Genomic DNA, 13,541 nt, shown 5'->3' with positions numbered 1-13,541 from the left:
TAGTGATCTGTGGTGATAGCTCCTTTCTGGAGCAGATCCTCTATCTAAATTTTAGGCACTTAATTGGGGGGTTGGTCAAGTGTTCTTTCTGGTCCTTCTGTTCTTAAAAATAATCAACCTAAAATAATCCATATCCCAAAGAGACACATTTTGGGGGTAGAAAATTTACTCCCCTACATAGCCAGTTAATTGGAAGATCAAAGACATCAAAAACACAAGTTTAAGAAGATCAAGAACATGATCATGGAATCTGAAGACCAGACTGTTTATTACCTCAATGCATTTACATTCATTTCTGAGATAGAAGATATTCAATACATGAGAGAATGAAATTAAAGTGGCAAAACATCAAATTAGTGCTATATTAATTAAAAATATCAATTTTTTAATATAGCCATCAACTCGATGGTGAAATGTAAATATCCATAAAACTCAGAACAACATAATTTTAGAAAGTATTTAAAGCATGATGCCCCAAATATGTCACCCATCATTTTAATAGAATAACGTTTCAAGGTCAAATAAAATTCAGAAAACACTGAGTCAAACAATGTTACATGGTTTCTGACTGCTGGAATTCTCAAAGTTTTTCAAATGCAAATTTCTTCACGTATTCCTAAATTTGTTCAAGGAGAGAATATGGTATCTGAATTTCTTGAACTTATTTGATCAGGACTTTGCTGGGGACTATGAGGAGCTAGGCTCCAAGCAGTCTTTTTGAGAAATGCCAATATAAATTGACTTCTTATCCTATGTGATAGAATTAAAAGACAGAGGAGTTAAGGGACTGAGTAATGGCAAAGACATGACTGGAAATTGTAGATCTTGTTTTTGCCCAGGACTTTTTTTACCTCTCCTTCTTTTCTGACTAATATTGTATATAATATAATAGCTAACAGATTTTCTTATGAGACAGCTTTGTCACCACATTTTCCTGCCTCGCAAATGATTGTAGATGGTAAAGGTGGAAGCTCAGTGAGACTTTTATGTTATTTAGGGTAAAATCCACTGCCCTCCACCACATACACACAAAACACAAAATATTACTTAATGACTGATTTCACTTACCTAACTTTTTTTAATTTTTTTTTTATGTTTTATTTATTTCTAGGAGAGAGAGAGAGAGAGACAGCATGAGCAGGGGAGGGTCAGAGAGAGAGGGAGTCACAGACTGAAACAGGCTCCAGGCTCTGAGCTGGCAGTCAGCACAGAGCCCGACGCGGGGCTCGAACCCACGAACCCATGAGATCATGACCTAAGCGAAAGTCGGACGCTTAACCGACTAAGCCACCCAGGCGCCCCTCACTTACCTAACTTTTGTTAGCCCTTAAAGCAGGAAAAAAAAAGAGTTTGTCTGCCTAATGTAAACACTTAAAACACAGTCCATTGCATCATATTCTATTTTAAAATACTTTTGAAGTTGCTTCTGAAAAGTCCAAAATGCCCACTGACATGGAAATGGATTGCACACGGCGGTGCACATCACCATCTGTGCAGGCTCACTTGTCCTTTCTATGGAGTTGAGTGGGAAGGTCAGTTTCCGCTTAGCTGTGTGTGTGTGCTTGGGCAGCTCCTCACTGTCCAAAAACCGAAAGAGCGTGATGAAATGTTTATTTTAAAAAGAAAAGTTTCATGATTAGTGTGTGTGGTCAACGTGTGCTAGATTAGTTTCCTATATGGATGAGTTCTTCACAAGGATAGGTTCAAGGTGGCTGGGACAATGGCAGTTCTCCCCCTTCAGGCTATGGAGGGACCTGTAACCAGACAGAGTTCATTGCTTCTATTCTAGCAAAGGTTGACAAAGGAATTGCTGGCAGTTTGCAGTATAAGCCCAAGAGACATTACACCTGTTAAGGAAGTTCATCTAAACTGGAATGCAAGTGAAGTAACCAAGAATAGCCAGTCTATTCATCTTGAGCATATAGTCTGGAGTAATTTAACAGGATCTCAGTCTTAAAAAGAGATATCAGATGGAACAGCACTATGTATTACGCTTTGTATACAGAAAGCCAATCTGTATGCTGTCAGCATCAGAAATCGATCATGTCTTCAAACAGTTTATTTTCTGACAGCAAATCCACAGCCCATGCTTCACATGTGTACATAAAATTCGTATGGCATGTGCAAGCCTGCCAGTAAAATATCACTTCAAACCAGAACTTAAGTTCTAGCAGTTCTCAGAAAGACATGAGGATTTCACAGTCTGGCGATAGATATAGAACATGGGATTTCGGCATCTGTTCACTTAACGGAATTCACTCTTTATTTGTTTATCTTTTAGTTTAAGAAAAAGCATACAATGCTTATGTCTCTGGGCACATTTTCAACCAAAATTAATGTGTGGTAATGAATTGTGAAAAAAATCTGAGCTTTTGATGAACGGAAGTGAGAGCTTGATTGAGACAAATTGGGTCTTTCAATGCAGCCTAAGTACATAACTCAGAGTAGAAGGAAAACGAGGAAAATTTTTCCAAGAATATCTAACCTCCATGTCCTCCAATTTATAAAACAGGTCAGGTAGCACAAGCTTCTGCAAAATATTCACTCCTCTGGGAGTTCATTGACAATCAGTAAGACAGCCTTGAGTACAAAGATATAAAGAATACCAAAAATTGCTTGTTTCCTGTAACTGGACAAAGACAAAGCAAAATTAGATGCACAAGTCCTGGAATTTATTTATGTATAACCTTACAGGGTTTTAAAAAAATTGTATTATTGATTTTAAGTGTAAAATAAATAATAAGTGTAAATAATATAATAAGTGTAAAGTAATTAAGGATAGATATAAACCTATGACAGCAGATGACAACAGTTATACAACAATAACTTATTGTGAATTTAAAAAGACTAAAGAGAGTTATGTATGAATGGGTGAGGAAGATCTGAGATAGCTCAGTGGTAGGGAAAATACCCTACACTGGTGGTTTCAAGAATTTGGCCTTGCGAGATTTCAAGAGACTTATATGACCCCCACTATCCTATCCCTTGTTGTGGAGTAAATCTTGTTAATATATAAATCTGCTGGAGAATCTAGAACACGTCTAGAGAATATGTATTTTTGAATACAGCCAAAACAAGCAAGAAAATCAGTACAGTGGTAATATCTCATCTTGGAAGTCTTTTCAAAAGAAAACTTCAGATTTTCCAGATATATTTTGATTATTTATATACACAAGATGGCCCTTCCTTCTGTATTTTTCTCTAGAAAACCAGGTTAATATATCATGGTATCACTATGATAATCAAAAGAAAAATGTAAGACTGTATATATATATATATACACAAAAATATATATACATATGTATGTGTATATACATGCGTACACATATATGTGCATACAAAATATGTGCAATACGTATATTAACTATACCCATGCTATACTATATAAACAAAATGTACACATATACATATTGTATATAAAATACACATATTAGAATTACATATACTATATACTATTATATAGTGTATTCCTTGTATATATACAATTATGCATATATATGTAAATATATATTTATATATGCATATATATGTAAATATATATTTATATATGCATATATAATACAAATATATGTTTTATAATTATACTTTATAATATATACAATATATAAATGAATTTATATAAATATAATCATATATGTTATATATAAATCTTGCTCATAGCATTAAAGCAAACATTTCAAAGGCCTGGGAGGAGGCTTTTGGATTGTTGTTACAAATATCTTTCATGTTCTTAAGGTTTTCATTTATTATCCTTAATTAGGCATAAATTGGTATTATAGAGGCCAGAAAAGAAAATTTGAGGTAAGACTGTTTATTTTTTTTAAATGTTTTATTTATTTCTGAGACAGCGTGATCAGGGGAGGGTCAGAGAGAGAGGGAGATACAGAATCCAAAACAGGCTCTAGGCTCTGAGCTAGCTGTCAGCACAGAGCCTGACGCGGGTCTCGAACCCACGAACCGTGAGATCATGACCTAAGCCGAAGTCGGATGCTTACCCGACTGAGCCACCCAGGCGACCCTTGAGATAAGACTGTTTACTTATCAGGTGTCTTAATTCTTTTTTATATATAACTTCAATTATAATTATGTATATATTTTAATTTTATTTGTAAGGTAATACATAATATATAACACAAATATATATACAAATAATATATAATAAGATATAGCATACATAATTCTAAGTGTATTTAATATGCTATATGTATATTTGTGTATATAAGTTATATAGTATAACATGATATATGTAATATATGCATAACATGTGATATATTACATGTTTTATTATGCATATCATATAATGTGCATATAATATGTGCACTTCACTCAAGATGATTGAGCAAATGAATGTATATATTTTCATTTTAAATGAATATGTTTTGCTTTAAACATTTAAACAATTTTTTTTAAATCACCAACATGACATTATTACATTGTTTTGTCTATGTAACAATTCTACTAAATGAAATCTAAAATCTGTGTAGCATAGGTCGGATATTTTCCAGTTGAGTTTACTATATTCAGACATTCATTTATAATTTCTTCATTCACCCATTTGAAAGTAACTGTTTTATGCCAGTTTTTGTGATAGCCATTGCCTACTTTATGTAAATTACAGGCAGTATACAAAATAGTCATTTAGTGAGTATCCAATCTCTACTTACTGTTGCCAGTGAAAGGGAGTATTACACAACCTCAGAAGTTTCTATCTCTAGGCTTTTAATTTTTTTCTAACTAATGATAACTCAGCTTTCCAATTTTTTTTACAATAATAAATGAGGACTTCATGTTGGACACAGTTAAAACAACTAAACCATTGTAGATTTTGTTTTATGACAAATGGTTTAAAATGGTGTTTGTCTCAAAAAGGTGACATTCTGTTAAAGAATGAAAAAAAATGAATGGGCAAATAAACATCATTAAATGACTTATCCGGCTTCTTGAACATTATACGATTCTTAGCAAAAACTTTGATGAGTTAATTGTAAACGAATCAGAAACATATGGATTAAATTCCTTCTGAAATGTATGTGGGTTTAAAATTAAATGGAAAAAGTCCTTGGCAAAATGCATTTTAGATTTTATTTTACCCAAAATGTTTGAATAATAGTTCAAGATGTTCAATGAAACCAAAACACAGCTGGGTTCCTCCGTCCTTAGTAATTATGTAATTACTGGGCATGGGATGAAGCCGTATCTTCAGCTAGCATTCATCAAATATCCAATGAGAATACAAATAGTCAGATAATAACTAGATTATGCAGTTTTTAGTGAAAATTGCATTCCTTTCATGCTTGAAGTACCATGAAATCAAATTAATTTCAAAATATCAATGGCACAAAATATTCAGGGAACTTATTAGCTGAAGTGTTTCATATTTGTGCAATCATATATTTAAACAGACTCACTATTTAAAAAATTTTATAGCAACTAACACTTTTGTGAAATTCTACTAATTTCAGTGAGACCTTGAGCAAATGAAGTCATCGTATCCTCCCTTCCGTGAAATCTTGCTGAAAGCTTTAAAACAAGCATTTCTAAGGCCTAGACGTAGGCTTTTTCATTGCTGCTTCAAATATCTTTCCTATTCTGAAGATTTTCATTTATTATCCTTAATTATGTATAGATTGGTATTATAGAGTCCAGAAAAGAAGATTTGAGATAAGACTGCTTACTTACAAAATGTCTAAATTCCTAGTAGATAGGGGTTTCTTTATTTTTGTATCCCTCACACCTCATACCCTTGGGCATACAGAGGTTGCTTAGATGACATAATTGCTTAGACATGCACCGTCCAGTAGAAATAGAATGTGGGTCATTATGTAATTTAACATTTTCTAGTATCTGCATTTCAAAGAACACTCAGAAGCAGATAAAACTAATTTTAAAAATGTATTTTTAATCTAATAGATCCAAAATATTGTCATTTCAAAATGTAATCACTATAAAAACTAAGGAGATATTTTATCTCTTCTTTAGTGAATATCTTTGAAATCTAATGTATATATATATATAAGTACATATATAAATATTTAAGTTTATTTATATATTCTGAGAGAGACAGAGTATGTGTGCATGGGAGAGGCAGAGAGAGAAAGAGAGAGAGAATCCAAAGCAGATTCTGTGCTATCAGCATGGAGCCTGACCTAGGGCTTGAACTCACAAACTGTGACATCATAACTTGAGCAGAAACCAAGAGCTGGTTGCTTAACTGACTGAGCCACCCAGGTGCCCCAAAATCTAATGTATATTTTGTACTTATAGCACATCTCAGTTAGTACTAATCACATGTCAAGTTCTCAACAGTCACTGTGGATAGTGATTACTACACTACTCAGCCCAAGATAAGATTCGGATCTCTTATCTGTCAGCGGCTGATACATTTCTCTTTAGCTTTAAAATATTTCAAAAGGGATTTTTCTCTCAACTTTGTTGTCAATTGGAGAGAATTTTCTCACAAATTGCTGTTTCCACTTACTCTACACCCCTTTATCATTCGATTAGTCCTTTACGTCAATTGTTCAACAGAGGCTGCTTGGGTCATGGTCATTGTTAGTTTCATCCGCACTGTTAAAACAATGGTCACTTCTCTGTTCTCTACATATTTGTCTTATCAGTAGCATAAAACACAGATCGTGAAACCTTTGTCTTTTGTACACTCTCTTCACTTGGATTCAAGGATGCATTCTGTCCTACCTCACTGGGTACACCTTTTCTAGCTCTTGGCTTATTCCTCCACTTTTTTCTTCCCTTTTAAGGTTAAGAGTCTCCTAAGACTCAGTTCTTAATCCTTTCCTTTCTGCGTACTCATTCCTTTGGTGGTCTCATCCAGTTTCATTGTTTTAAAAATCACCTATATGTAGATGACTGGATAAATAGAGTTTTCCCCTGAACTCCAGGCTCATTTATGTAAAACTTCCCCTGGTTTCTAGTACGTATGACATGAGCACACCCCAAACTGAAACCATGATTTCCCCAAATGTTATTCACCTGCAGTCCCTCCTTTTAGTTAATAGCTAATCCATCTTTTCAATTTCTTACGTCCTCCTGACTCCTTCTCCAATTTGACTCTTCTCGATCAGGAAATGTTGTTGACTAGACCTTGAGAATACGTCTAGAACTAATATACTTCTCTCCAGCTCCATCATTATCAAACTATCCAGTCAATTGTCCTCCCTTGCCTGCATTATTACATGAGCCTCTAGCTGATTCCCTGCTATCTGCCATTCATGCCCTTTTGTAATCTACTCTCAATAGAACCATCAAAGGGCAAAATAAAGATGTTTGCAGTTAAAAGAAATGGGAGGAACTTACCTTTAGGAGAACCGCTCTAAAGAAACTTCTAAAAAAGATATTTAGTGTAAAAAATAAATCCAAACTATATTTTCTGTATCAAAAAAAGATGGTGGTGCTTAATTTGTGGGGTTTTAAAAAAAAAAGCACACTGAAATACTGAAGCTAAAACTCTCTAAAATATCTTGTTTTTGTAGTCGAGTCTTTTTTATTTTATTTATTTTGGACTTTGGACATTATCAAGTTAAAATTCTTGGTAAAATTTCAAAGGTGACCACACACATACACACACACACACACACACACACACACACACAGGATAGAAATACAGTTATACGTTTCAAGCAAGTACAACCGTAACAACAACAACAAAAAAAAAAAAATAGGGAAAAGAACAACCAAAAAAAGAATCATCCTTTTTAATGGAAGCAAGAGAGGAAAAGAAACCATAATAATCTAGACAAATGGAAATCAGAAGTAAGGAAGTAGAAAAAAAGTTCAAGTATACTTATGGGGTAAGACAGAATTTTTCAGAATTGATTTTTAAAAATCCAATTCTAGGGGCACCTGGGTGGCTCAGTCAGTTAAGCGCCCAACTTCAGCTCAGGTCATGATCTCACAGTTTGTGGGATCTAGTCCTGTGTCAGGCTCTGTGCTGACAGCTCAGAAGCTGGACCTGCTTTGGATTCTGTGTCTCCCTCTCTCTCTGTCCCTCCCCCACTCATGCTCTGTTTCTCTCTGTCTCAATAAAAATAAACACAAAAATTTTTAAAAATCCAATTCTATGTTGCTTTTCTTGTCTATTTCAGGAAATAAACATAAACTATAAATTAATTTTGAAAGGTAAATTAATTTGAAAGCTTAGATGAAATGAATACATTTATAGAAGAATATGACATCAATAATTGATTTAAAAATAAATAGGAAACTCAAATAGTGCTATAATTATTAATAAATTTGAGACAATAATTAATATCTTTCCACAATGAAAACACCAGAATCAAAACATTTTATGGGATACTTTTACTATTGTCAAGGAACAGATTATTCTAATCTTAGATCAACTCTCTAGAGAACAAACTAGGAATATGTCCCCATGTTTTCAATGAAGGAAGGAAATCTGAAATCCTATTTTATTCATAGCAATTGTTAAAGAAAAGCTTAACAAAATAATAGCAATGTGAAACCAGCACGTGGGTAGACAAAGATAATAAACCAAGACTCAGCTAGTTTATATCCACACTGCAAAGTTAGTTTAATTTTAGAAAATCTATAAATGTCTTCAACCAGATTAACAGATTAGAAAAGTACACAAGATTATCTTATTAAATGATGGCAAAAAAAAGTTACTGTTTAATATCTATTTATTTTATATACTTATATATATGTATACACAAATCTTTAAAAATCATTACACGTAATAATATAGGTCAGCCTGATAGCCAGATATAAAATCAATATACAAAGGTCAACTATAGCTTTATACAATAGGAAAAAATACAAAGCATAGTTTAAAATAATACCATTTACATTAGCAACAAAAACAAGTATCAAAGAACATACCTAAGAAAAGAGTTGCCAGATCTTGATGAAGTAAAAGATAAAATTTTAAAGGAATTATGGAAGACCTAAAAGTGGAGAGATGGCTCATATCCCTGACTAGGAAAGTGATATATAAAAGGTGTCAATTAGGGTGGCTCAGTCAGTAATGCAAACAACTCTTGATTTCGGCTTAGGTCAGGATCTCACAGTTCATGGGGTTAAGTCCAGAGTCAGGTTCCAGGCACTGTCAGCTTGGAGTCTACTTGGGATTTTCTCTCTCCTTCTCTCTCTGCTCCACCCAGATCTCTCTCTCTCTCTCTCTCTCTCTCTATCTCTCCTTCTCAAAATAAATAAATAATAACTTTAAAAAAAGTGTCAATTCTCCCAATTTCCTCATAAATCCATACTAACTCCAATTAACATTTCAATAGTATTTTTCATAGAATTTACTATGCTTTTTCTAAAATTTATATGGAAAAGCAAACAGTTAAGTGTTGCCAAAATATATCTAAAATAGAGAGAGGAAATGAAATAAAGACTTCCTACCAGACAGTTTACTATCATAAACTATAGTAATTAAGTAAGTATAGAACAGGTACAGAAACAAATAAATTAACCAGTGAAAGGTAGTAGAAAGACCCTAATAGATCTAAAAATATGAGGAATGTTAACACTGTCAGAAGGGCCATGGAAGATCAGTGAATAAAGGAGAGACTTGAAATAACTGAGCTGGGAAAACAGTGAACTGTGAGAGGGAAAACAAAAATGTGTACTTATCTCATAGTTTACGTGGATGTTAACTCTAAATAAATTTTGACTTAAATATCAAAAGCAAAATTAAAAAAAAATACAGAATTTCTATCCAATCTTACATAAGCTATAAAGACTACTAAACATAAAATAATGGCAAATTAGACTACATGAAAACTAACAACTGTTGGTCAGAGAAAATGTTTAACAGGATAAAACAATAAGATGATTTTGAAACATCAATAACCAACACAAAATTGCCATAGACTACATACTGAATTCCTAGGAAGCCACTTAGTAGGAGAATGGAAAAATATAGGAGCATTTAGCTTAAGAGTAAACACAAAGGGGGCACCTGGGTGGCTCAGGTGGTTAACCATGTGACTCTTGATTTTGGCTGGTGTCATGATCTCACAGTTCCTGAGTTCAAGCCTCATGGGACTCTGCACTGACAGCACAGAGCCTGCTTGGGGACTCTTTCTCTCCCTCTCTCGTGCACGCACATTGTCTGTCTCTCTCTCAAAATAAACAAATAAACATTTAAGAAACTAAATACATAAACCAAATAAAATATAAAGTTTTCAACTTCTTAGTAATTAGCAGAATTCAAGTCAAAGCCACAGTGAGCTACCACTTGATTATCATAAAAAGTTTAACAATAAAAGATTTTAAAAAATTTTTAACATTTATTTATTTTTGAGAGACAGAGTGAGAGAGTGCACAAGTGGGAGAGGAACAGAGAGAGGAGACACAGAATCCAAAGCAGGTCCAGGCTCCGAGCAGTCAGCTTGGAGCCCCACACAGGGCTCAAACCCACAAACTCTGAGATCATGACCTGAGTGAAGTCAGATGCTCTGCTGACTGAGCCACCCAGGTGCCCCTAACAATAAAAAAAATTTAAAGAAAAAAATTGCTTATTAATTACTAGTGGGAGTATAAAGGTACAACTCTTTTAAAAAAACAATTTGACATTTCCTTGTAGATGTTAATATTTACAAATTTTATAACCCAGCATTCTTTTTCCCAGTTTTATAACTGAGAAGACATATGTGCACCAGAAGACACGCAAGAATATTTATACCACTATTTCATTAAAAACCAAAAGCTGGATATAATTCAAATATCCATCAGTAGAAGAACAGAAAAATATATTTTAATATATTTAGAATGAAGTATTTTACAAAAGGAAAAATTAATGAGCTACAGCTATATCCATATATATCCACTACTAGAAGATTAATACAATATGATACTACTGAAAATTCAAAAACAAGTAAAGATTTTTAAAATATATTTTATCATATATATGATAAAACTTTTTAAAAAGTAGGAAAAAAGACAATTATAAAATTCAAGGTAAAGGTTACTTTGGAATAGAATTGGTAGTAGAGGAGGAAGAGGAGTCAGTGGAGGTATAAATTATTGGTAGCATCTTAGTTCTTGAGTAATAAGTACCCAGATAATCATTATAAAACTTTAAACATAAAACAAGGTCCTATATAGACAAATTATTATAATGTGTTATAAATGAAGGATTAGAATTAATTTACCTGCCTAAAATCCATAAAATTATAAAAGGGTGATTTATTTAGTTACAATTATGTTGTCATAAGGCAAACATAATGATAAACTTTCATTATTATGAGAGATGTTAAAACATAAAAGAAACTATTCAACATTACTTAGAACATGGCCGCCTTGTGATGTCACCAGTTTCAGAGAAAGAAAACAAGGGGTAGAAAAACTGTTAAAAGCCTAGGCGCAGAAACTGAATTTTCTGGATCAATTTGACTTCTGTCTCTACTTTCTGTGTGATTTTGGACAGTTTCTCTGTGAAATAAGGATGGTAACAGTCATGGGTTGTTGTACAGTTTAAAGTGTGCAAAATATTCAATAAGTTTTATCGTCAAATGAATGAAAGATTACTTGGAAGGCTGTGTCTGCCCTGCTGACAGCTGTCTTCCCCCTCCTTGCCACATGTGGGCCAGGACAAATGGTGCTCTGCTGTGCCTTCCTGGTTTCCCAAGTGAGTAGTTCACAGAGTGTCCTGACGGCACTGCTGGAGTTCCTTAATGGGGCCTCAAACTTAGGGTTCTTTCTGGGTGTTCAGAGGAACAAAATATCTTTCCCTTGAAAAGTAAACCTTTTAAGGGTGCCTGGGTGGTTCAGTTGGTAGAGCATCTGACCTGGGCTCAGGTCATGATCTCACGGTTCATGGATCCAATCTCCACGTCGGGCTCTGCACTGACAGCTTGGAGCCTGCTTGGGGTTCTCTGTCTCCCTCTCTCGCTGCCCCTCCCCCATTTGTTCTCATGCTCTCTCTGTCTCTCTGTCTCTCTCTCTCAAAAATAAACATTAAAAAAAAGTCAATCTCTTCAAAACCTAAACAATAGGGTCCTCTTCTCTTTTGTCAATCATGACCATCAAAACACAGAAGGTTAGGTATAAACAAGTCAATGCAAATATCCATAAATGATCATAGTTCTTTGTCAACTTGGAAATTAAAATAACCTGTTTGTGAGGAAGAGGTGCTGTGGAGCAATGTGTGGACCCCAGATCAGATGGCAGTCGGGGTCTGACCTAACTTGTCTAAAATCTGCATCTGCTCCTGCAGCTTGATCAGAATTTTTCTTCCAATGTAGGTATGAGCTCCAAAATGCTGAGTCCTTAAGAACAATAGAATGTCTTTCCTCAGGGTATTGTATTTTCACCATAGACAATTGTGTATTCAATGATCCCTGCACATTTGCCCTTGTCTTCATCAAACGCTCTTGAAGAGTAATAGCTAGTGGTGAGAGACAGACAGACAGAGAGAGAGAGAGAGAGAGAGAGAGAGAGAAGTGAGTGTTTAAGGATAGCCAATTGGAAAATAAAATCCTCATTGGGCCAGCCTGCAGCTGGTTTAACCCACAGGAATAGCTGTCCAAGAGTACAGATTAAATTATTTATTTTTCCATTAGCTGTCTGAATACAAGCAAAGTTCACGTGGTGGATAAAACCCCATGGTGTTAGCTCAGATATGACATTTTAAAAGAAGCCTAGGTGCTTCCTTAATAAACACCATGAAAATAAATAGAACAGAATAGAGGAACTCACCCTAATACATTTTTAAATGTGTGGTATTTCTCGTTGTTAGGGTGAAGAATAAATTCTGTATCTACTTTGCACACAGCCAAATGTGCTATGAAATATTATTTATGTACTTGACAAATTCCCAAGTATAGCATCAGCCTTGCTAAAATACCCGTTGGCTCGACATTGCACTTCCAAATTTAGTATTATGGTTGACAGCATTTTTCTTGGGCTTTCAAAAAATGACCAGCCAAAATTTCACTACATTCATTTCCAAAGGATCTGATATTTATTTTTCTCTTTGTGGAAAGTAAATTCCCTGATTATGAAACCAATAAACTCAGATACAATTTTTAACCTTCTCAGGTTTTAGCAGAAGAAAAAAATTAGATTTGAGAAAAGAAAAAAAAAACTGAAAGTTCATCCAGTTACATGTTAAATAATAATGTCACTGAGAGCCATTCAAGGGACATAAAGTTTAGCTTGAGAAAAATCAAATATAGATAATCCAGATGGCAACAGCAACCTAGGAATTAAAATATCTTCATTAATTTTATGTAATAATAGCCACCACACCCTTATATAACAAAGGGTTTTACAATGTCTCGTGCTTTTAAATTTTTTATGAGGAGAAAGGTCGATAAATTATTTGAATAGCATAATTTTTTTTAATGTTTTATTTATTTCTAGAGAGAGAGAGAGAGAGACAGCATGAGCAGGGGAGGGCCAGAGAGAGAGGGAGTCACAGACTCCCTCTCTCTCGGCTCCAGGCTCTGAGCTAGCTGTCAGCACAGAGCCCGACGCGGGGCTCGAACCCACGAACCGCGAGATCATGACCTAAGCGAAAGTCGGACGCTTAACCGACTAAGCCACCCAGGCGCCCC

Source organism: Hyaena hyaena, unplaced genomic scaffold, assembly GCF_003009895.1.
Source record: "Hyaena hyaena isolate Hyena2069 unplaced genomic scaffold, ASM300989v1 scaffold_356, whole genome shotgun sequence".
In the NCBI taxonomy this organism is placed as follows: domain Eukaryota; kingdom Metazoa; phylum Chordata; class Mammalia; order Carnivora; family Hyaenidae; genus Hyaena; species Hyaena hyaena.
This window is presented reverse-complemented; position numbering follows the sequence as displayed.